Raw genomic sequence first — 26,673 nt, forward strand, 5'->3', positions numbered from 1 at the left:
AAACAAATTAATAAACACACAAAATGCTTATCTATGTGTAGTCAGTAAGTCATTGAAACAGACAATTTACTCTTAATTTTCAGGAGCGGGAGGAGACGAAAGAAGAGATAAACTCTACTATCTCCATTGGGTCACCAGGGAAATTAACTCCTCTGCTATCAAATCTGTTGCAAAATCCACCCCCACTGAATGAGAGCTTGTACCTCTTTTGATTATACCCTTTCTATAGACACCCAGTAGAACAGTTCAGTGACCTTTCTATTAATTCCACTTTAGGGATTATAAAATAGGGAGCTCATCCTTTTTTCCTCATAACTTTCATTTGCCCTTTATCAAGAATACATGTAAATTGTTCAGGATGCTGCTGTCCTGTTTAACTATTGTCATGAATACTGTGGTTCTTTTATATAAGAACTGTGCTGAAGATTAGGAGTAAAGTATGATGTACAAAACACATATTCCAGAGCAGTTTAATCAAGATTAACTATGAATATTACAAAGTAAATGTTTGTGGATTGCAGCTGTAAAGTAACACAGGATCTATAGTATTATTCCTGTATATCCAAACATATGGAGAGGACATATAAAATAAAACCCTCAGAAGACTCAATCGTGCCAAATGCTCACACGAACCATTTCAATGTGGTTTCGCTGTCATGTTAGCTTGTGAATCACTTGTCACTGAAAAATTGCATTCCATATGTGACAGGCAGAGGACCAATTTTGCCACACAGTAAAGTAATCATATATCTTGGTCATGATTTCAACCCACATCAAAATAGGTAGTTGAGTTCTGGGAGCTCTTCTCACAATCAGTGAGAAGAGCTCTGGAGCAGTCTGTGGGGAAGGCGGGTTTAACCAACCTTGCCTGCAGATGATCTCCTTTCCTTCCCTTGGCGGGCAGATTGCCCACCCAGACTAGCAGCGGCTCCATCTACAGCTCCAGGAGTCAGGGTGCTGGGATGCGCCACCCCCCCCCACACACACACACACCCCAGAGCTCCAATAATGCACTGCATGAATGTGTGGTGCATTATTGAGACCCCCTCCCCAAGTGTACCAGCTACTGACACATGATTTTAAAAAATGAAGTTAAGGGAGCGCTCGCTCTCTTAACCTCATTTTAGAGGGAGGCTACTTAGGCGGGTTTACTGCCGTGTAGCTGCCGGGATCAGGCCCGATCCCGGCGGTTCACACACGGGTGCCAAACCAGGCTAAGGGAGCCCAGCCTAGTTTTGCATGCACATATGAAAAGTCTCCTTCTCTCTGATCATGTATTCACATGACCCATAAGAGAGACCTCATATTTCATCCATTTTGGGAGGTCAGTCTAGATCAGGGATTCTCAGAATGTGGGTCCCCAGATGTAATTGGACTTCAACTCCCATAATTCCCAGCCAAAGGCCACTGGGGCTGGGGATTATGGGAGTTGAAGTCCAATAACATCTGGGGACCCAAGGTTGAGAAACCCTGGCCTAGATTGACAGTATGCATGGTAAAATAAATTGTCCAGGTATTCTACCATGCGCTCAGATTCGAGTTTGTTAAGCTTCAATAAACAGTCTTGTAACCTGGACCAGTGAGGGGTAACAGATTGTTGGATGTGCTGCACAATATGAATATGACGTAACTCCTTTTGTGTTCAATGCACTTACTTCCAGGTAAGTGTGTCACTGTTACAGACTTGGACTGGAAAGTCTTGGACCCCCATCTCTGCTCAGTCAGAAAATACAGTGGGTGGCCTTGGCTAGTGAGTGACTCAACTTCATCTACCTCAAAGTGTGGTTGTAAAGCTAAAATAGAATAACTACATTTATACTGCCCTGAGCTCATTTGAGGAAGAGTAGGATACAAATACAGTAAGATGAATCAGTAAGTCCCCAAATAAAGGTAATACAACTATATTCTGACAACAAAGTGTAATTGTTTGAGTGTAAGAGTAGGACTGGGGAGACCCAGGTTCAAAGCCCCATTCGGCCATGAAGCTCACTGGTTGTTCTTGGGGCCAGTCATGCTATCTCTCACCCTAACTTACTGCACAAATTTGTTGCAAGAACAAAATAGTGAGTGGGAAGCCATGTACACTTCCCTGAGCTTCTTGGAGAAATGGTAAAATATAAATGTAAAAAACCAAATAGATGTGTAATGTATAGGGTGGTGGAAATAGCTCTGAGCCAAGGAGGTACTTTTGTCCTTTAGAAATAAAATTTGTTTGTTTGTTTGTTTGTTTAGAACATCTATATTCTGCACCATACAGTCCCTGGGCGGTTCACAATATAAACAATATATGGGATTGTAAACTCTAGGTCTTTTGTTGGACTGTGTGCTCATGAGTTGAGTTACTCCAACAAAGGCGATCCTGCTTACATGGGGCCACCACTCTCTTTGGTAAAAGACAGAACTTTTGCATTGCAACACCCTTCTCCCCTGGGAAGCCTTGCATGCACACACAGGAGATTTTGACATTTCACGTGTCAGAGCCTGGTTGCACATGCGGACGAGGGAGGAACACCAGGCATGGGGACGGATCTTTAGTTCCATTCAAAATCCCCAGGTTTGGTCTGGCATTGTGCCATATAGAGATCTGCCACCACAGGGAATCGCGGGAGAGGGAAGCTCCAATTTCGAGCTACCCCAGGAGAGCAGGGTCACTCTTTCGTGGCACGAGCAAGGGTGCACGTCCACAGGGGCTGATAGGGGGCACACTTTGACAGCTACTTGGTGGCAGTCATCAAGACAGGGAGAGCAGTTGCAGGGGTACCCATCCCCTCAGCTTTCCTGCATAGAGCAACCTTGCTTGATATAGAGCCCCAGTGGCCTGACACTCTCGTGAGAGAGCTGTCTGTGGGAGAACAGGGTTGTTTTGTCATAAGGCATCATTAGAGATTTTATCTGACACCCTGGTCCCCGAAGAAGGTTCTTCTCATGAGTTGTGAGGGGTCTTATCATGAGTTGTGAGGCCCGGCACTCTCTTGAATGAGTGCGATCTGCCCGGGTCAGCATCCGTCATCATCACACATGTCAAACTGTTCCTTTCACTGGAGCAATGCTGATCCTCCTGCCTGGCGCTGCTCATGAGTAAGCCTAGGGAGCGCAAACGTCCCCAAAGGGAAAGGGCCTGAGCCCCCTTTCTCAACCTTTTGTTGAAAAATACAGAAAATGGCTATTCAAGAATCCCTGGTTGGGGCTGCCTTTGAAACCCGACCCTGAGTACCCTCCCAGCCATATGTCCCCCTCCCAGCACTGTGTTGTTTTTCATTGCTTATGTAACCACCTGGAGTGTTTCTGCTCGTCAACATACATCATTTCCCCTTCGTTCTCAGGGAGTGAAGCACTTTAATGTCAATCCTGTCATCTTGTCCCTGTTCTTTCTGTTTGCCAGGAAGGGGGGGAGCAAGGAACAGAGTGGAACCTGAGTGACTTTGCCGGTTGACAGGCTGTCAAGCTTCGGATGGGATCACTGTTCCCTCTAAGGTGCGCGCACGCATGCGCACAAACCCCCAGGCCCCCACACAGCAGTTTTTGTTAGGCATGCAGTCTCTGCTGCGCCTGCCACCACCGCCCAACTGCCTGGTACCCTGTTTCCCCCTCTCTCCGTCTGGGCCTCCGCCACCTCCCTCCCTCCCTCCCTCCCTCCCTCCCTCCCTCCCTCCCTCCCTAGCCAGGCTTTGCTCCCTTTTTTACCTCTGAAAGCCCGCTGTGCAGTGTGACGGGATGGGGGGTGGCGGCAAGTTCCTTCTACCTCCCTTCCTCTCAAGTGACTGCACAGGCTCTGCTGTCTGCAGTCCATTTCCATTTCAAATGGACTGCAGACAGCAGAGCCCATGCAGTCACTAGCTCACCACCACCCCTCATCCTGCCGCACTGCACAGCGGGCTTTCAGAGTTTTTAAAAAGGGGGGGGAATCCCGCTGTGCCCAGCCGGAGGGAGGGAGGGAGGAGGTGGTGGCCCGGCCAGGGAGAGGGGGAAACAGGGCAGTGCTTCCCAGACAGGGAGGGGGAAATGGGATGCTGGCAGAATGTCAAGATGGGGTCCTGGGAGCAGGGGAGATAAAATATATTGCGTGCCGCACTTTGTGCAATGCATAAATTTTGTGTGTGTGTGTGTGTGTGTGTGTGTGTGTGTGTGTGTGTGTATGAGAGAGAGGGGGGGAGTTATGTGCACACACTGCCTTGATACTGCTGCCCAGAACAAAACTATTTGCACTCACTGATGATAAAAATTAGAGGGAACACGGAACAGGATGTAGCGGCATCCCTGTTGTCAGGATACTGCATTGCTGGAAATGAGTGTTGTGACAGGAGGGGCATAGCTACTGAGAGCCAGCGTGGTGTAGTGGTTAGAGTGCTGGACTAGGACCGGGGAGACCCGAGTTCAAATCCCCATTCAGCCATGAAACTAGCTGCTGGGTGACTCTGGGCCAGTCACTTCTCTCTCAGCCTAACCTACTTCACAGGGTTGTTGTGAAAGAGAAACTCAAATATGTAGTACACTGCTCTGGGCTCCTTGGAGGAAGAGTGGGATATAAATGTAATAGTAGTAGTAATAATAATAATAATAATAATAATAATAATGCTCAAAGAGGCAGCCAGCGAGAAGCACCACAGGCATGGAGCAGGCATGGACCTGGGAGGGTCTGCACCTCTGTCTCTATGATTGCCGTTTCAAAATCGGCACGAAACCATGGTTATGGTGGCATCTGGGTTCAGACATAATGCTTCGGTGGCCAAACCGCAAGTCTCAGCAGTGAACCTTTGTAAAAACCAAAGGTTCAAATTGGAGCTTGGTGAGACAAACTGGAGGTAGCTTTTGGCTTGAAACCATGGCTGCACGAATTTGGACATAATGGAGTTCCCAGCTCTGCCCCATTTAACTCCGGCTTCATGTTCTGTCTGAATCTGGCCTATATATTTAGCAAGTGTCAGCAAATATATTTAATCTTTAACAAGCAAAAAAAAGTTTTCATGGACTGAGATGTAATGAAACTTTCGGCCAAGATAAATTTAACACATTAAACATGCCTTGGTTTAGATCAATGTAGATGCTGCTAAATAAAACAAAAACTCTAAAAGCGAAGATTCACAAACATTGATCATGGCCAAAATACGCCCCAGCACTGTTAAAAGTGTTTACTTCAGTTACATTTGTGGTCATTGGCCAGATCAATGAAACTCATTCTTTCAACACCATCCAATTATCAGTTTACTGTAGAGTGAGCTTTCTAATAAATCAGTATACCTTACATAGAATTAGACAAAGCCAATATGAAAGTTAATAACAAACCATGAAAACATTTTTGTTCCAGAATGCAGAAACTTCTGCTCACCCAGGGGAAAAAACCCTTCTTAAATAACTCATTCTTTTATTCCAGTCTGATCCATAGTTACTAGCACTTCAGAGCAATAATGTTCATTTAGGTAGTTTATAGTTAGGAGTATAATAGAGTTTGATTAAGCACTTAGGACAGACAATCAATGCACTTCTGTCATATTTATGCAATAAAAAATTGGCATGGAAATTAAGTGAAGAACAAGATACATTTAGGCAGTTTATGATTTTAAGAAGTCAATTGAATAGTATTTCCAACCACAAAAATAATGCAAGCTTGTCTTTGTGAAAGTCAAGAGTTTAACAGAAGGATCCTATGAATGTTTACTCAGCACTAATCCCCACTCATCTACCTATGTATGTATTTAGTTTTCCTTTCCACAAAATGCTCAAGCAATACCCAACAAATTTAAAATACTAAATCACACAATATAAATATAAATTTTTACTTGTCCTGTGTTCACCCCTCTCTCCAGCAGACCCCCGGAGTGAGGGAGATAAGGAAGAAAATAGGGGGAGGTAGAGCTGGGGGAACCTCAGGAGCTCAGGTGCCTGGGTTCTTTGAACCCATTTGCTCAATTATAGGTACACTCCAGTAAAAAGAGAGGTACAAGCAGCAATAAAAACACTCATCTTAAGTGCCAAAAACAAGTGCAGTACTAAGAAAGTCCCCCTTCCATGGTGCTTACTCCCTCATAAGTGTGTTTATTATTTCAGCCTTAAGAGACACGCTAAAACAGGAAACGCTCTTAAAAACATAGGGCAAGATCCAGACCAAGTTCCATTGAAATTAATGGGATTTAAATTAGTCATGACTAACTTTATTTCAATAGTCATGACTAACCGAGGCTATTCTCATGAGGTGGGGGGAAACCGGGTGAAAGGAGCCCAGCCCGATTTTCCCCCATCGTGAGAACCACCGGACTTGTGGGCAAGCCCGGTCGTTCTCTGGTGGCTAGCCTGCCAAGGTAGCCCTCCCCTTAACCCAGGTTAGCGGAACGAGCACTCCGCTAACCCAGGTTTTCTGATCGTGTGCTGCCGCTGCTGTGCAGCTCCGCACTGTGGCGACACACAAGGAGATCCATGCCGGGAGGCTCAAACAAGCCTCCAAGTCCCAGGGGTCTCCCAGGGGGCAGATGGCCCCGATCCCTGCAGCCCCTACTGGCTCTGTGACGTATGGGCGGCCAATCCAGCCACCCAGCAGTGAGCAGCTGCTCGTCTGCAGGGAGAGCAGGCTAAACCCACTCTCCCCGCAGAATCCTCCCAGGCTCTACACACGAATCGTGTGTAGAGCCTCACTGTCTGGATCCTGCCCATTAAAATATTTTACTTTTCAGTGAAATGTTGAGAGCACAAGGACAGGATGGGATGACTGTCCCACAGAAGTGGTGCTCCAGCACTAAGAAGAATGTCCTGTAGAACGTACTTCCCAAAGGAATGAAATACAGAGCTGAGTATCATCCCTGGATCTCAAAGTAAAGAATTCCCTAATGCTGTGGGGTTTACTTGAGAGCAAGTGTGCCTAGGATTGCAGCCTTAGATATATATTTTCAGGTAGTATATATTTTGGAATGTTCTCCCGGCTGGCATCGGCTCCTCAGTCTCCATCACAGTTTTTAGAAAACTAGTTAAAACATGGATCTTCACCAAGGATTTTAATGAGAGAACTGTTTTTTTACTATTGCTGCTTTGTGTGTTAGTTTTATTTTATATAGGTTTTTAAACTTTTAAGAAGAAATATGTTATATTTATATTTTATATTTGTATTTTTAATTTGTATTTTAATTGTGCCTTGTTTTAATTATACTGTAAATCACTTTGGGATTATTTTAATGAAAAGCAATATAGAAATTGAAGAATAAAATAAATAAAATAATATTCCTAAGGTTGTATCAAATTTGAGCCACTGCATATCTAGGGATGTTCATATTCATGTCCTAAATGTAAGTAATGTAGATTATATTTAAATATTGACAACTTGGCTTGGATGTCCTGTTTAGTTTTGTTTGTATCATTTTGTTTGTAATTGTGCAGCTCCACAAACATATGGAAAGAAATATCAAGTAAATAGAAAATTGATAGTGTGAGCTCAACATTCTCTCTTCCCCCTTTCCTACAGAGAACAGCTTCAGTAACTGTTCACCAAGGAATAGGAATATCTGCTAGGAAATGGAAGAGCAAGCACTGAAGCCAGCAGCAAGCACAACATGAACAGAACCCATGCTTATGCTTTTGTCAGCCCATTCTATGCTTCCTTTCATGGCAAGCAGTTCATTTCATTTGATTCAATGATGGGCAGACTTCAGGCTTGCAGAATATACTATATTTTTTACTAAAACTCGAAGGTCAACAAACTGAAACCAGATGAAAACTGAGCCATATATTGGGATAACCTACATATACATGTATAAATCTACAGCTGACTGGTTTCAGATTAGGGATTTTAATATACAATTCTGGAATAGCCCAGCAGAGCTAAAGCAAACTAGAGGAAAATAGCTGCAGATCTGGTCAGCAAGCAATAAATATTCATATTTTGCAGGTGAGGAACAGTGAGCCTGAATGATCAACACAAAACTAGCCATGACAAATAATGTTCTTTTATTAGAAAATCAGGAGTCAGTTGCCTTTGACAAACTGTAGAACTGCCCAGAACTTTGGATGGGGTGGTATAAAAATGTAACAAATAAATAAATTAATCTACTGCAAATGACCACAGATCAACCCATAGATCATGATCTACAGTACCTTCTGCTCACCACCCTCTCCCAGCACCCCAACCTGATGCATTTGCTATGAGCTGAACTGCCAGCTTTTCATGCAACTTCTATCAACTGAAATTTGCAAAAGACAGAATAAATTTTGGTAGATGCAGCATTTTCTTTCCATATAACAAGCTACACCTGCAAACATTCCCACTACTATACAACTATTAACCATATAAGAGTTATCCTTTGCATCTGGTCCCCCTAAAGAGAGAAGAAGACTCAGCATATAAAGAAAATAAATACTGAAATTGTCTCATGCAGTTTGGACCTAAAAATGAGTCCTAGATCCAAAAATGCTGAGGACTACTGTCTTAGGCATTGTTTCTCACAGGGTGCGCTCGCTCTCTTGCGTGCTCTCTCTCTCTCTCTGAAAAGAACTGAATTAGACCAAAATGAAGAGCACAGAAACAGTACTAGTTCTTCTCCATCTCCGAGACATTGTGTATATATTGGCCACCACATAAGATGAAGAGCTTCTTGGCAGCATCCCCAGCAGAACAGCTTCATTCTTTACCCACACTCTAGTAACTGTCTGTTTTATCATATCAAGATTTTGCTTGGACAGCACTTGAATAGAGCATTATGTAAGAAAAACCGAAGATACTGTGGGAAAGACAGAACTGGCAATTTATTATGAGACAATGCTGAATCAATATGCCCATTTTATTAGTGAGAGTTGTAATACAGAAGGTAATGTCTTTCCAGTGAGGCATAAGATACAGATACTCACAGACATACAGCACAGCAAAACTCAGGAGGTTGAGCACTGCCCCCACTGCTGCAAGGAAGCACCACCTGCATTCTTGTGGAACAGCCCTATCCCACTACAACTTAAAGTAGCACATAAGCACAGTTGCATGATGCAAGGTCCATTGGAAATAATGGATGTTTTGTTGCACAACTTTTAAGTCTCAGTGGAACAAGGCTGTTCCGCAACAGCATGGGTGGGATTTGGACACATGCAGCAGCATTGGCAATGCTAAGCTGCCCACATTTTGCTGCACTATGTCAGCAACTGTGGGACATTTCTCACAAACAGCTAACCATGCAAAAAGCCAGCCTATATCCACAGCTTCAGCACATTATGAGCCATTCATATGTATGTGCTGCCAATTCATCACAGATTTAGCTTTTGACATACTAACCATTACAATTAAATTAGTGATTCTCCAGTTATATAGCCTGGATTATCAGTGGATCAAGAAATTCAGTTACAAGTTGTGGGCATCTGGAACAAAGCAGCACAGAAAGATATCTGTGCTATGTTATGGGGTATCTACAAGCATATGAATGGCTTCCAGGTGAACTCGACAACAGACACAATTCTAGTACTGAAGGCATTCTCACAACCCTCTCCAAGGCAGTTACAGTTATGACTCCATCTGTGTTGGCTTCCAGCCAGTGGGGTCACATAAGGAGGTGATGGTGAATGCCATCAGTGCATGCAGAACTCAGCTGGAAGTCAACATACACTGACTCAAAAAAGCACACACAAGAGGGCCACAAGACTGAGCCTAAATCTCTTTAATGAAAAGATTTGGGAATCACTGAATTTAGCCTATTTTACTGTTTTCACAAAATGGAAGGTATTAACCAGTCCTTTCTGTTTATAGTCTCTCTCTCTAACACAATCCAGTTCATCTAGCTGCCAATTGTTTAAAGCAATTAGTGCTTATATAGATTTAAGGCCCTGACCAGAATTAAGGTAAACTAGCACAAGGAACAACAATGGACAGGTTGAGGGATGTAATTGACAAGCACAGGAAGTAAACAAATGAATAGAATTCTGACAAGCTGAACTGATAGAGAGCACTAAAGCACAGCAGTGTAGAGCACAACTCAGATAAATGGTAAGTGAAGTGCAAGATCTGATTATTAGATGAGATAACAAGTGAGCTATGAAGATGGCACAGGAAGCCGCTGAAGGGGACAAACCTCACACTTGGATGGCAATTGCTTTGAGCACTTCTCTTGATCAAATACCTCTTGTAATTAGACCATACAGTCACAAGAAACCAGGTGGTCAGCAATGTGCACCACCATTTATTGGCTGCTCATTCATACAGGATACATGCATTGCACAGGACTTACCAAACCCTGCCTGGAGTTTCAGTGTAACAGTATTTTGGTTGTTTCATGTTCTCCCTGCACCCAGAGCTAGCAAAAGTTCTAGTCAGATGCTGAAGGGGGAAGAGAAATATCAGCTTACATTCTCCACAACCTGAAGTGGTACAGTCCAGAAAGAGCTATAAAATGAGTCAACTTATTATGTAGCTTAGATAAAATATATAAGCTTAATCTGTGGTATGACTTCATATATACATCGTGTTCAAAGCTACATCTTTCTGGAAAATACAGCAGCAAGTAGCCTGTAGGATATTGCATGTCATTGTACATATCAATCTACAGATATCCCTGTGTTGTTTAATGTAGGACAGCACACCGTCTAGAACTGGCCCGTACTCTATACCATTTCATGCCCAAGCAGCCTCTGTTTCATGCCTACACTCTTCATATTTTACATTTCCTTGGAGTAAACCCCTGCTAACTTGGCAAAGAGGCACCTTTTAACGTGGTGATTCTCTTTATTTAGCAGGGTGAGAGTAACTGGCCCAATCCACCCCCAGCACAGTACCTCTGGTGACTGTTGCTGGTGTTTATCTTATGTTTCTTTTTAGATTGTGAGCCCTTTGGGGACAGGGATCCATCTTATTTATTTGTTATTTCTGTGTGTAAACTGCTCTGAGCCATTTTTGGAGGGGCGGTATAGAAATCAAATTATAATTAATAATAATAACAACGTCTTGTGTTCCATGGTTGCTCTAGTGTGCTAATTTCACATTTCCCCAAGAACTGCATGCTGTTAAAAACAGAGCAGAAACATGCTAGAATGCTGGGGGGGTTGGTGTGTGTGTGGTGTTTTGTGTTGTTGTTTTTTGGTCAGGCAACTGGAATGAATGCCAATTATTTAAAAACCTGGCTGATCAATTAAAATTGATTCTAGTTCACTCCCCATTGATTGCAATGTTGAATATAATAGAAAGAATGCTTCGGCCCAGTGTCAGTGATTGCTAAGTAGAAATCTCCCCATGACACTTTAGTCTATGGCAGTAGGATGTCCCTTTAAAATAGCAGATGAAATGCAAATGTCCTTGCTACAGGCATATTACAAAAATGAAGCCATGCTAAAGCCATAACTGGTTGTGTAAGCTGACCTCATGCTCTGCATAATCCATTAAATATTTACTCTAGACTTGGGGGGGGGGACTCCAAAATAAAGGTTTTGTTTGTTTGTTTGTTTGTTTGATTGATTGTTTGATTGATTTTATACCACCCTTCCAAAAAATGTCTCAGGGCGGTTTACATTAAAAAAAAATTAAACTTTGTAATTTTTTTTTCTAATTTTTTGTTAGAAATACAGCCATAACAAAAAAAAATTGCTTAATTGAGTAAAACTTTTGGAAGCTCTTATTCATCTTGTAAAGATTGTATCCGATATACATTTGTCTGAGGAAAAGCTGATTTTGGAGGCTCGAAACTTTTCAAAATGGTCAAGATCACTGTTTTTTTGAAATATTTCTTAAACAGCATAGTAAATACATTTCTGATCTTGCAGAGCCTTTCCAGAGAACTGGGAGCACTTGGACTAAGGGCTCTTTCACAACAGCCTGCATGCAGGGAGCAAGCCCTCAAAACACACACTCTTAGTCAGGATGTCAGCCACGGTGTATAGATTTATCATTATAGTAATGTGCTGAGGAAAGTTTTGATAGTCAAAACATTTTGTCTTGTGTGTTTTTACTCTTTTGTGGAGTGCATGTGCTTTGTATGATTAAGAGAGCAGGATAATTCATTTGACATGTTTGCTATATCCAGCATCAAATTAAATCATTTCCTGTATTTACACTTGTAATCTCCAAATCTGTTTTGATCTACATATCAGGATATGGTATTGACAGACATAGCTACCATATGAGTATCAAAAGCCTCTGTACTGTATGGAGAGCAAACTTCAGAAAAGTTAACAAGGCAGTTCTTTAGCAAACATCATTCATTCATTCATTTTATTTGTATCCCACCCCAAACTTCCATCTCCAGGAAGGTTACAGTAAAATCATAGCGTGAGATGACACCTGAACTTACCCCTAAAGTAAAGTTGCCCAGTTATAAGTAGGTGTCTGTATTTTATGCCTAGAGCAAGCCCATCCATTGGTCTGGATCTGTTGGTTGATGACCATGTGGCTGGCTGATCCTGCCTCGTTGAGTTGGACTAAATGGCTTTTTGATCCATTCCAGCTCTGTGATTTTGTAACCAATAGGACATATGGCTCCAAGTGCAGCCTGAAGGGACCATCCAACTATCAGCTTTGGGACTGCCTCCTCCCTGCTGCCTTCCCTAGTGACTTTGGCCTGACTGGGTGTTTTCCTGGGTTCAGAGGTTGGGGAGAGATGTGTTGAAACCATCAGCAGCATTGCAGGTGTAGGCCTGAGTTATCTGCAAGAAGAATGTTTCCCAGATGACCAGCGGCTGCTCCCTGCAGCTCCAGGGGTCGGGGTGCAGGAAGCGCCATCGTGCGTTGTCCCGCCCCCCAGAGCTCCAATAATACACTGCGCAAATGCACGGTGCATTATTGGTATCCCCCTCTCCCCCCCCCCCCAGTGTGGCAGCCACGGCAGCTGACACATGATCAAATATATGAGTTTAATAGAGCACTTGCTCTCTTAACCTCATTTAGAAGGGAGGCAGGTTTGCCACCATGTAGCTGCTGGGATCAGGCCCAATCCTGGCAGTTCACACGGACATGCAGAACCAGGCTGGGCTTCCTTAGCCCGGTTTTGCACACACGTGTGAATAACCTCACTGATTTGCTTCCGCAGATGTACAGCAACTGCAAACAGCTAATCGGTATATCAAGATGGCTCAGGAAACACTCACCAGGGAATTAACTAATGGAATTCACTGCCACAAGATGTGGTGGTGGCCACTAGCTGAGAAGTCTTTAAAAGGGGATTAGACAAATTCATGGAGTATAGGTGTAAACAACTATTCACCACAATGTCTCATCAGAATAAGATGTAGAGACTGTGCTACTTAAAAAACAGGGGTAGCAGCAGGAGAGGGTGGTTGCCTTTGTGCCCTGCTTGTGGCTTCGGGGAAGCAGTTGGCTGGTCACTGTAAGAAGCCAGATGCTGGACTGGAGGAACCGTTGAGCTGATGTTCTTATGAAAGATGACATAATTCTCATTCCATAGTTGCAGTTGTCATCAGTGGCGTAACTAGGGAAAACAGCGCCCGGGGCAAGCACTGAAATGGCGCCCCCCCCGCCCCCCCAACATACTACATTATACTTAGGTTTTTCCTCACAAGCGCCCGCCGCCGCCACCAAGCCAGGCCACTGACTGGCCGCCAGGCGCCAGCAAAGCAATTGGGGGCGCGGGCGGCGCGGAAGGGACCGCTCGTGGGGGAGGGGGCGCCGATGCACTTCCTTGACTGCTGCAGCACTGCTGCACCAAGCAGGAAACATTTGTATTAACAAAAAAAAATTAAAAAAAATTAAAAAAATTTTTGTCATGGCGGCGCCCCCCACGTGACCAGAAAAGATGGCGCCCGGGGCACGTGCCCCCCTGCCCCCCCTATAGTTACGCCTCTGGTTGTCATGCAACCAAGCTACCACATCTCAGGCCTATAATCAGACATTTTGTAGTGTCTGAGGTGGACGGCATCAATACATAACATTCAGCATGTTGGACCCTGCCCCCATGCCCTGTGTTGGAGACCGAAGCAACCAGATCCACAGATCTCATATCGGTTTTCCTAGATGAGGGCTGACATTAGCATAGCAGTTTGCTTTGTTGTATGAAATATGTGCACTTTTTAATGTTCAGCTAATATGTAACGGAAGTTCACATCGCATGAATTTGTATTGAGCAAGTTTCATTCGCATATACATAACTATGTTTGTATAACACTCTGCTTTATGAATTAACATTAGGAACCTAATTAAAAGGAAAAAAGGAAAGATTAGAGTCGTTGTCGACTCCTGGCAACTACAGCACCCTGTGGTTTTCTTGGTAGAATACAGAAGGGGTTTACCATTGCCTCCTCCCACACAGTATGAGATGATGCCTTTCAGCACCTTCCTATATCGCTGCTGCCTGATATAGGTATTTCCCCTAGCCTGGGAAACATACCAGCGGTGATTCAAACTGACAGCCTCTTGCTCCCAAGGCCAGGAACCTAATAAAGGCACCTTTAAAGAAGAACTAGGCCATTGGTAACTTTTAAAAACACATAAACATTACACACAGCTCCTTTAAACATTTCTTATACCTTCCTGTACAATCCAGCATTTCTTTCTTCTTATATCTATTCTTTAAAACAAGATAACCTCCTAGCATATTTGCCAGATAGAATGGGACAGCACAACACTGAGGTTCTCTGTACGCTATCCATTTATTTATACACGGATAATTAGATTCTACTACCAAACAATCTTTTACCTTGTCTGTTAAATGTACATTTATAAGGCTGATTAAATTCTCACCACAGATGCAGACAAATAAACTCAATTGAAATTGATTTAGGTTTAGTTTAAAAACAAACTACATCAACATAAAATGAGATAAAGAAGCTCTTCACATACACACCAAAAACCAGGCTAAGTAAGCCTAGCCCGGTTTTTGGTGCGTGTGTGTACCACCAGGAGCTGTGCGATGGTGCAGCAGCAAGCACGCTTAGGGAGCCCACCGCTTAGCCTGGGTTTGGGGTGCAAGGGTGCCCCAAAAGTGAGCTAAATGCTTGTGGGTCGGTGCCACGCAGCTTCACTCAGCAGCTACACACAAGTAGCCTCCCAACCAGTGTTGGGTGCCTCCCAACCGGCTCCCCATAATGCACCACGCACTTGCACTGTGCATTATGGAAGCTCCGGGGGGCCACCTGACCCCGAAACCTCCCTGCTCCCTCTCTGATACCAGAAGAAGCCGGCAATCATCTGGGCGGCCGATCTGGCCACCGAGCAACATGGACGAGATCGTCTGCAGGGGAGGTAAGCTTTTCACAGTGTCCTCCCCTCACTCCGTCCAAGCCTGTGTGCTCGTGCGGGGCATCCTGGACCTTCTGGGGGCCGCGCAGCCCCTGATCCCCACAGCGCCCGCCAACTCCGTGATGGAGTCGGCAGTCATGTGGGCAGCTGATCTGGCCGCCCAGGGCTGTCTGGAGATCATCTGCAGGGAGAGCGGGCTAAGCCCGCTCTCCCCGCAAACCCTCGCAAGGCAGGTCTCACTGATTGTGAAACTCGCCTCCTTATGTGAAAATGCCCCAGGAATGAGAAGGGCCTCTCAACTACTATGCTTTTCAAGTACCTTTTCTCAGTACTCAAGTACTAAATCTCTCTTCAAAGGATACAGATTCTCATCCACATCACAAGGAAAGCTCAGCTGTACTCCCAATTTTCAGTTGTGTGGAAGCAAGGTTAGAGAAAAACCTGGGTAGAAGTGACTGTATGGAAGATTGTATGAAAGATTATATGGACCTACCCAGGATTTCCTCCTACCTTGCTGCCACACAATCACTTCCACCCAGATTTTCCTCTAATCTTGCTTCCACACAACCGAATATTGGGAGCAAATACAGCTCCCAAACCCGGGTTGGACACAGTTTTTGATAGTGTGAATGGCCTCACTGTGTAGCACTACTGGCACTTCAGCAGATGCAGAACATATCCAGATCCAGTCTGTCTCAGACAGCTCCTAAACTAGCTTCAGAAAACAAACAAAGCTCCAGTTATTCAGTGAGGCGGGTCTCACAATCGGTGAGACTTGCCTCCAGAGGGTTTGCAGGGAGAGCGGGCTAAGCCTGCTCTCCCCTCAGAAAAGCAGGGAAGCAGCCGCAGTGGCTGCCCACATGACTGCCGGCTCCATTACAGAGCCAGTGGGGGCTGCGGGGATCGGGGGCCAAATGGCCCCCAGAAGCTCCAGCATGCCCTGTGCGAGCACACAGGGCATACTGGAGAGACCCCCAAGCTGGGAGGCTGCTTTTTAGTCTCCCGGTCAAGGGTCTACTCGTGAGTTGCCATGGTGCAGAGCTGCGCTGCCGCAACACACGAGCACAAAGACAGGATTAGTGCAGCGCTCACTCCGCTAACCTTGGCTAAGGGCAGGGGCAATTACCCACTTGTAAGCCACTGGGCTTGCCTGCAAGCCTGGTGGTTTACACGACCAGCAAAAATCGGGCTAGCCCTCCTAGTTCTCCTAGCCTGATTTTTGCTGGTCATGAGAATAGCCTCAGTATCTGCACATGCAACAAATTGCTGACTGCATGAATCCCTGAGGCTATCGTGAGAACCACCGGGCTTGCGGGAGAGCCTGGTGATTTCCTGGCGGCTGGCCCATCAAAGTAGCCCTCCCCTTAAATGAGGTTTGCAGAGCGAACCCTCCGCTAACCTCATTTTGGTGATTGAGTCACCACGGCGTGGCTCCACAACACGTCAACTTGCGAGGAGACTTCCAGTCTCAGGGGTCTTCCCAGGATTCCCCATGCATTCACGTGGGGCATCCTAGGACTTCCAAGGACCAGGTGGCCCCCACAGCCCCTACTGGCTCTGTGATGGAGCTGGTAGTCATGTGGGGAGCTGATCTGGCCACCCAGGGCTACGCAGGTGATTGTCTGCAGGGAGAACAGGCTAAGCCTCCCAGGCTCTACACACCGCTCGTGTGTAGAGCCTCCCTATCTACCAAAGTGAGCTTGCAGAGAAGCCAGATACCATGTGTGGGACTCCTTTGATGGATGTAGAATGAGGGCTATATTACCCCTTTGTGTCGATGATACAAACCTAGAGACTCAGGTACAAATAGTCCTAAAGAGCCAGATTCCAAACAATGGCCTGTTTCATACAATTGTTCAAATATAGGTTTAATGTGGGTTATTGGCATTAGTGTTATTGTGTGAACCGATGCCAAGGTGGTTTATGGCCCAAGATTAATCTGAGATTCCTAACTTGGCATGGATTCACAATAGGGCATGGTCTTATTATGATCCGGGCAATTGCACCTAGCCCAAAGTGACCTCAGTCTGTGATCTAGGATATTTATTTATTTATTTATTTATTTATTTACATTTTATATCCCACTCTTCCTCCAAGGAGCCCAGAGCGGTGTACTACATGCTTAAGTTTCTCCTCACAACAACCCCGTGAAGTAGGTTAGGTTGAGAGAGAAGTGACTGGCCCAGAGTCACCCAGCTAGTATCATGGCTGAATGGGGATTTGAACTTGGGTCTCCCCGGTCCTAGTCCAGCACTCTAACCACTACACCATGCTGGCTCTGGATATGATCTGGGGTGGCTGCTCTGGGGTTGACGTGGGCTGGGCGCAACTGCAAGCCCTACATTTCTGGGTTCTCACAACATAAAAATGGGAATGCACACACACTGCTTGGATCTAAGATTTTTGCTTTTCCACCAGTCCAGCTAATCATGAGAATATGCCCACTACTATGCTAATATCAGTAACCTACGTTAAACCTACATTCAAATGATTGTGTGAATCAGGCCATTTAGTTTTACTGTAGCCAGACAGATTTCACTTAGATATAGGTACAACATTTACACAATATACCCAGTTACAATGGCTACATTATCACTGGAAGGATCTGAATCTTGCTGTTTTTAACTATTAAACACTGGTCTGCCAACATCTGTCGAAACTTTGCTTGTAACTGCCAAGATATGTAGCTGATGAAGGAAGATGGTAATGGCCTTCAGGGAGGACATTCCATGCATCATCATCATAGTATTAATCATATCATCATAAAACAAGATTTTGCACCTGTGTGAGCATGCATGCAGAGTGTCATGCTTTTTTACAAGATATGCACTAGCATACCATTGCATCTGGTACTGTAGTCCTGAATACAGTCCAGGTACAAGGCTTTAAAAGTGATTTTTAACAATGAAAATATTCTGAAAAGGATCAGAAAATACCACAAGAGCCATAAGGAGGCAGCCTTGAAACAGTTTATAAATGCAACAATTGTTTAGTGTGCTGAGGGATAGGAATACATATTTCCTGTTATTAACTTACTACACAAATTATTGTTGTTGTTGTTTTAAAAAAAAACATGAGCAATGTAAGTATGAGTGAGTTTAACATTTACTTTGAATTTTATTTCAATTAGGCTTGCTTCCAAGTAATCATACTTAACATCATAGCCAATGATGTTACCCACACATATAGACATTAAACAATTAAGTGTTCACATACTGGAAATGCTTTATGATTTTCAGAGCTGTCTAATGAACAAAACTATGGGGGGAAATGTCAGAAGTTTCACCATACTATTAAGAACATAACATTATGAAAACTGTAAGACATACATAAGCAATAATATGATGGAACTACATAAATTTGATCAGAGTAGTCTATAGCTAGACATCAGTGGGACACTGAGGAAGTTTAAGTTGAGTTTTAGGTCTTTAGTGTGAATTGAATGTAGCACACTGGAAAGATGTAAAGAAATTTAACACAGCGTCACAACAATACACCTTTCAGAATTAGGCAATTAAAATATAAAAATTTCCTTAAAGAACATTTTTAAAAGACAACCTAATTTATTTCTAAGGCAATATTTTTATTGCAGTTTTAAGTGTACGCATGCCAACTTGTTACAGCTTTGTAGTTACAGCTTTGTAGTTTCTAAACCTAGAAAATGATCCTTTGATAATTCACCTTATTCTATTCTGCAATTTCTGCATTAAAGTTTTATTAGCAACTCTTTGATTATTTTTAGTCACATTTCTATGCTGTACCACAAACCATATTTAGAATATAGACTCTCAAAATGGTCAAGTTTGCTGAACTGAATCTAAGCTGGACCAATTTTTTTAAAAAGTCAAATCAAATATTCACATTTATCATATACAAATATCTTACCTTTTTTACAGCCCTTCAGACCCGATTAGGAAAAAATCTAGCTCAAAACTTTCAATATTTGCTATTTTCTGATCTGGCCCAGTATGTTTTCTTTCCCAGCAAAAACACTGTAGAGAAACCAATGCTGATCAAGGGATAACACCTAGATAGTCAGTTGTGTCTCTTCTATTAGCAGAGTGCAGTGAATTTGTAGAAGAATCACTGGGAAGAAGAAAATCAGATTAAATAATTAGTATCAATTAACTCCAGCAAAATAATTCCATAAACAATTGGTCTCTAGTGCCTTGCTTAATTATGTGAGACTTTCATCGCTTCTTATCAAGTCTGCTTTGATTCATCTTAGACACTTGAGCTTCCCAGAGGTATAATTAATTATTGTCTTGTAAATAAACCCTTGATAATTAATGGAAGCAGAACACAATACAGTATCTTTTTTAAAAACAAAAAAAAAGTATTAAAGAAGAGGACTGTGGATATGGGAATGACCTTCTTTCCATTTTAAGGTAAAGAACTTTCATACTGTCATAATGAATGGTGGCTAATTTTAACTAAATGCCAGCTTAATTAAAAACACCCCACTCCAGTGCCTAGTTCTGCAATCACTATCATTAAATTAAACAATCACCTTGTATAGGGTACTATAACATTTATATTCACTTGATACTGTTATTATTTTCTCTTGGAGCTAATTAAAGGCATTTCTAAAACCTCAAATTAAAATAATAAAAAGTTTATTTTTCAGGTGTGGACAGTAAAAATCACTTTTGACAAAAGATGCATATAATTGCAATGAAAATAAAATGAATGTTTGAGAAAGTTCATTGAAATCCTGAAACACGTACAGTATTCATTCACTGGTGTCCCAGACATGATGCAAACTGCTAAGCAGCACACATATGTATTCCTAAGGTGGGAAAATAATAGCCATTCATATACACCACCATTTTTTCAAAGGAGAACATTTGTGAAATGTATTTTAATTTCTTTTGTGAGTAAACGCACATCATCAAGTACAATACTAGTAATAAAGACAACAGTAAATAGGAAAGTGGTTGCATAGGCAACACTGCTCATATATCACCAATGGAATGTGCATTGTGTACCCTCTACTCTGCCACTTACTACTATCTCTTACAGCATTACCTACTGTTAGAGATTGTGCACAGTGATGCTGATAATCAGTGGTGGTAGTGGTATCCCACCAACTTCAATCTTACTGTTGTGTCTCAGGCTGAGATAAATTTCTCCATTCAGTCCAGTAAATGAATTCGTGGTCAATGAAGAAATACTATTTGTGCTATTTCTTTACCACCAGTTGTTATGCTCAGGTATGAAGTCACCCCTTTGGGCAAGTTTAGATGTTATATTGCAGCAGGAATTATGAATGAAAATCATTCTTTGAAATCCCTACTAATTGAAGGACTGACAGAATCCCCACTAAGGACTGGCCCATAGCTCTCACCTAGATAGATCTGTGTACTCCAAAGTTCATTTTACAATAATGCTGGTGGGGAAGAAGAAGGCACCGCAATTCATACTTTACATCATGGACAAAAATTATTCCAAGCACAATCCATCTGATTTAAAATAAATTTACACTTTTGAGGAACTTGTCCTGTTATAAGCAAATAACTTATGGACTGATCCTACCAGCTGCTGCTCCAGCAAAGCAGATCATAGCACTTGCCTCAAACCCACCCCACTCCAAAGCCAATGTCCTCATCCTGCTGTATAGTCCTAACTCTGGCTTCTGAGTTCCGACAGTTGCAGCACTAGTTCTTATCCCCAATCTTGCCATGGCAGATAAGTTAAATGGTTCAGGAAGCATGTCACTGGAGCAGCCCTGACAAAATATAAACCATGATATGAACTATGGCAGCTAAAATGGTGTAATAGCTTCCTACATCATTGCAGAAAGCTTTTGAACCACTGTTCAACTGTGCCTCAGTTATTCAAACCAGCAATCCATATTCTTCCGGGTCTCCTCCCTACAGCCCCATGTCAGTATAGCTCTGCAAATAGCAATCGTGTTGAACTGAGTACTTTCAATGTGTCTCAGACAAATAGAGTTGCACTCTATCTGAAGTACAAAGCTGATATATCAAGTTAATGAGTGTAAATGAATGATCTGGTGAACGGAAGTATATACTCTTGGCAGCAGTTTCTGAGGTCTTAATATGCTGATTATGCATACTCACATGATGAAACAAGACTGCAAAGTTAGAGACTTTTAAAAAGACTCTTGAAAAACTGAACTGATGAATAAAAATTAAACGGGCAAGTCATCCCAAGTGTGATTAAACTCTGAAATGCAGAAGTTCTACATCTGTAGCTGATACAACTTTGGAACATTGTGTTGTGCAGAGAGTTAAAGCAGACAGCAGGCACAATGACATGTTAAATTACCCACATGATGTATAGCTTAATGAACCCCCTTGTGTTGATCACGCTTGGCATTAATCAAGAGCCATGAACAGATTCCCTTATTTTCTCAATGCTGCTCTGATAAACTGCAATTTCATTTAACCTTGGACAGGAGCTTTAATAGCTTCCACGGGACAACTGTCAATACTTTCCTGGGTATACAGTGATTAAACTGCAACACAAGATGCATGCCATGAATTTTCTTCATTTGGCATTAGAATTTTCATCTTTAAACAACTATATGCATAAAAGATGCTGGAAATATGGAGATGACAAAGATTTACATGTAGCTATAGCAAAAGTCTTTAAAGATGATAAAAATAAAATGGCATCATATTAATTAACACACTGGGAAGTTTTAGGAAAAACTAACTATGAAATTGCAACACATAACAAACACCGGGACTACAAAATAGAGGTGACAGTTTTCCTTGCATGTTCTTATTATGAGATATTGTACAGCCTTTTTAGAATACTTTACTTGAAGGTTAAGGGACATGCAAGGAGGGGCAAGAGACCATCTTATCTAAATAAGATATTGCTTGTGCTCCCTTGTCCAACTCCCATCCTTTTAAGAATTTAACCCTTCCCATTCTCTGGCAACTGACCAGCCTACAGAACTAAAGTCACTGCTGCCGGGCTAGGGTTCTTGCTCCGAACAGGGGGAGGGGGGGAACCTTCCAGCCACACAAACTTGCTGTATAATTTATATGACTTGTGCTTTATATCATGTTGTTTTACTCATGTTTAATTAGGTTTTATTTTATTGTTTTAAATTGCCACAAACCACTCCATATTTTTCATATAGAAGATCTATAAGTCATAAGAAATAAAATAAAATAGGTTTCAAATAAGTCTATAATTAGCCAGAGTGGCAAGATATTCCTTTGAAGCTAGGACAGGAAAGGATGAAAGAGAAAAGCTTTCTCTTTCTTTTTAACGGGAGTCTTCATCCTCCACACTGCATCTACATCTCAGCTTGGATTATGACTTTTGGTTCATGGGCCAGGCTTTGACATTTCATTTATCATTCTTAATGCTGCTTTCTGGTGCATTCCTTTAGATAGGCATAGTTCTTTTGAAGCAGAGACGTCTTCCTGATATGAACTCTATTCTGCTAGATAAGCTTACTTATTCCTGCAAATATAGGAAGGCTGTTGGAATTCTAATGCTATAAACAACTTGAGGCTTCGATGGAATGCACTGGCTAAATAACTGTATATAAATAAAATAGCACCACAACATGTAACCAGGATTCAGCCCAGGTCGCCAGTCCCCAGGACTATTGTGAATTTTTACAAGAGTGTGCAACAGATTCTTACTATTTGGGTTCATATCTATTTGGGTCCACATATTTAATTGTGAACCGCCCTGAGCCATTTTGGAGGGGCGGTATACAAATCAAATTAATTAATTAATAATAAAATATCGATCTTGCCATTTCCTAAGCCTAATTTAGGAAGGGAATTTAGGAAAAATTTAGGAAATATTTAGTTTTATTCCAAAACTTTAAAAAAGACAGACGTTGTAGACAGCTGGCGCTATTGTATGAGGCTTTTCACACAAGCAGCCCTACCTGCTTGTGGGTAGGGCTGCTCATGCGGAGTGCCAGGATCGACCACCAGTTGTTAGGCTATGATCGAGACAGAAGTTCACAAGTGCACCCTTCCACCCCGGTACCCGGTCACATTTCCCCTAGAATGCCCAGCTTATGGGGAAATCCCCCAATGTACCACACTCCTCTTGTGGGGCACTGAGGGATTTCTGGAGGCTGGGCTGCAATCCAGATGGCCATGCAGTTCCTAGAAGCAACAGTCATGTGGGAGCAAGCCGCACAGCTCAAGAAGGAGAGACAATCATGGGGGGGGGAGGTAAGAGCAATCCTGCATCCCTTCCCCCTGCCTGCCCTCCCTGCCCCACTCCACAGGTCGTGTGAACTTCCTTTATCTTTAATTCTCACAAGTAAACCTGAGAAAAATGAAAGTCGCCATAAATAGACCTCAGATTGAGAGCTGGGACAATGGCTTATTCTAGGCATTTAGAGGCCCATTAAGTAACAAATAGAGTCAATGGTACTCTGGACTTATCCAGCTAGCCCATCTTTGACTTTGAATTACAAGAGAAATGTTTTCAGGATACTCTATTAGCCTCTTAATGGTGTGTAATGCACAGACAGGGCAGATGAAAAAGATACCAAGGACCAAGAAGATACCAAGGACCATGAAAAAGATACCAAGGACCTATGCTGAATTCTGTTTTGGAGTTCTACAACAGCCATATTCAGATATTATACTGAATGTGCATACAGGTATATACACATGTACATATTTTTGTCTGAATAACTGTATGTGGGTTAACTTTAATTCTGCATAGGCCCCGTCAAACGCATGGCACAGTCAGGAAGTGTAGTGCAGTACATGCATCAAACATAACATGTGAATAACTGTACATGTGTACAGATCTACACATGTGTACACTGCACACAGACTGTACATGTTTTAAACATAATGTGTGAATAAGGCTAATCTCATCCTACAGGCTGCTCTCCTGAGCAACTAACCATATAGCAATGATGGATCAGCCCCTTTCTGATCTACCTACTAATGATATCACTGCAGGCAAGGAAGAGAAAGGAAACAGTTTTGACTGAAACCTCTGCGACCACATAGAAATTAGTTTAGTCCTGATCATCGAACTTACCCATTTTTAAATTCTAAGAATCTGTTCTTGTGGTTATCATACACATAGGCTGTTTAAGAAAAACAGGCCATTATTCTTTGGGTACAACAACACAGCAATTTTCTATATACAATATAAAATCCTTAAGAGTCACTCTCAGGAAAATTCCCTGACATTATTGTTGCTGCCTGCAACGGATAGATTCTTTCCCCAACACAAACTGCCTAAAGCTAAAGTGTGCTGTCAAGTTGGTGTTGACTCCTGGTGACCACAGAGCCCTGTGGTTTTCTTTTGGTAGAATACAGGAGGGGTTTACCATTGCCATCTCCCACGCAGTATGAGGTGATGCCTTTCAGCATCTTCCTATATTGCTGCTGCCCAATATAGGTGTTTCCCATACTATGGGAAACACAGTATGAGGAAACATGTTTTCCCATAGTATGGGAAACATACCAGCGGGGATTCGAACCGGCAACCTCAGGCTTGCTAGTCAAGTCATTTCCCCGCTGCGCCATTAGGTGGCTGCCTATACCGTATTAATGTGGACACAAGAAAGTGGGGGTGTCACTATAATTGAACAAAGAAGGACAAATGTGGAAGCGGGGGCACTGGCTGGGGCAACAGCTCACTCTTTGCTCTTTACAGTTCTTCTGCAGTAAAGATATGGGGCAAGGCAAAGAAAGTGTGTGAGGGGGGAGCATCATAACTAGGGATGTGCAAGGAACCAGCGGTTCCCCTGGTTCAAAGGCAGCGGGGGTCTCCCTTTAAGAGTGGAGGAGGGTGCATTTACTCCTCCTGCCACAGCGTACCTCCCTGCCGCCCCGTTGCCCTCGTCTTCCGAATATGACTGGAAGTGACATGCACGTGCCTATGCCGGCGCACGCAGGCGCACCAGCAACTTCCGGTCCTATCCAGAAGACAAGGGAAACGGGGCAGCAGGGAAGTACGCTGCCCCCCGCTGGGCTGTTAAAAAAACCGATGCCAGCGGGGAGGGGGGCAAGTAGCGGGAGGGGTAAGTGCACCCTTTTCGCGCTCTTAAGGGGGAAAGAACCCCGCACCACTGCGGTTCCATACACATGCTAATCATTACCTTTTGGGGAAGGGCCCGCTCCAACCTTGCTACAACCCTTGAAGGAAAAGTTAAGAAAGCAGAAAGAAAGACCAACTCAACTGAGGTTTAAAAAAAGAAAGTTGTACCACTAGGGGATGCAGGAGAGGGGTACCATCTTTCAATGCTCCTCATTAAAAAAATGCTCCTCATTAAAAAAATAATATAGTCACTACAAGTAAGAAACTAGCTTATCGGGGAGTAAGGTTTCAGTCAGCCCTTTGCGTTCTGTGCTATTGTTTCTTTTACTGCAGTGATTTTTTAACATTAGAGAACATTAGAGAACAGATACCTACGCTCTGAAATGGAGCAGTGCAACCTCCTCTTCCCATTCTTCTGCATGAGGCCTGACAGGAAGACACAGCCTGAGGGAAGAACAAACAGGAAGTGACTTGCCATGAGAAAGAAGAAAAGCAGCCGAGACAGAGCAAATGAGATGTTATTTTATCCTTTTACAGGGTGTTAAAAAAAAAGCAAATATTTCTTGAAATATATGCAGATATCAGCTCTGGCCTTTAGCAAATTGATGATGCCTCGTGCCAAAATAGTGAAGCAGGAAGCAGAAGCATATATTTTTACCCAGAACAAAAAATATCTTCTAACTGGGAACATTTTATGAGAATGTTGTGCTCTAGATGTGTGTACCTGTGATGCTACCAGCAACTCTAACACAAAAAGGGAAGTCAGTCTTGAAGAGATGTTGCATGTTGGGCTGTTCATATACTTAAATAATGTTTGAAGTAGCTAAAGGTGCCTGATTCATGGGCAACAGTATAAATTTGCAATATCTTTTGCCACCCCTGCAAACACTAGCCTCAGTGTAGTTGTTCCATCCACTGATTCTTTCCTGGATAACCATTATGGGTATGGGTATCTGGGTACCCATACTTGTTAAATAAATCAGGCACTGGAGGAGAAAATGGATTAGGGAAGAGAAATATAGCACACTCATTTGTAGTACCACAACAGGTCCTTGGAATACTCCATGGAGTTCTCACAGCTCCATGTTCAAACTCTTAATTCTATGGTTCGCCAAAGAACATCAGGAAGAAGGCCAGTGCTTCTTAGTCCACAGATTAAGAACTGTTAGACTAGGGAAGAGCAATCTGAAACTGTAAAGTTGTGCACGCTCACTTGAAAATAAATCCCCCAGCATCCAGTGGGACTTCTTTGTGACTAAACATGTATTTGGGCTGTGTAACTATCAGCATGAGTGGTGACAGCCAGTGACAGCATTAGGATAGTGGGGGCCTTCAGACAAGTTCTTTTCCAGACCCCACCCACCAGGAGTGCAGTGTCAATAGATGCAACAATGGGGATGGGGGCATTGTATTATACATAAAGGAGGATGGTGACCTCCAGTGCATCTGCTGAAGAACACTCCGAAACACCACCAAGATAAGACCCCAGAAGGGTTTGCATTTGGAAGAGGCTCACC

Source organism: Hemicordylus capensis, chromosome 6 (genome assembly GCF_027244095.1).
Source record: "Hemicordylus capensis ecotype Gifberg chromosome 6, rHemCap1.1.pri, whole genome shotgun sequence".
Classification (NCBI taxonomy): Eukaryota; Metazoa; Chordata; class Lepidosauria; order Squamata; family Cordylidae; genus Hemicordylus; species Hemicordylus capensis.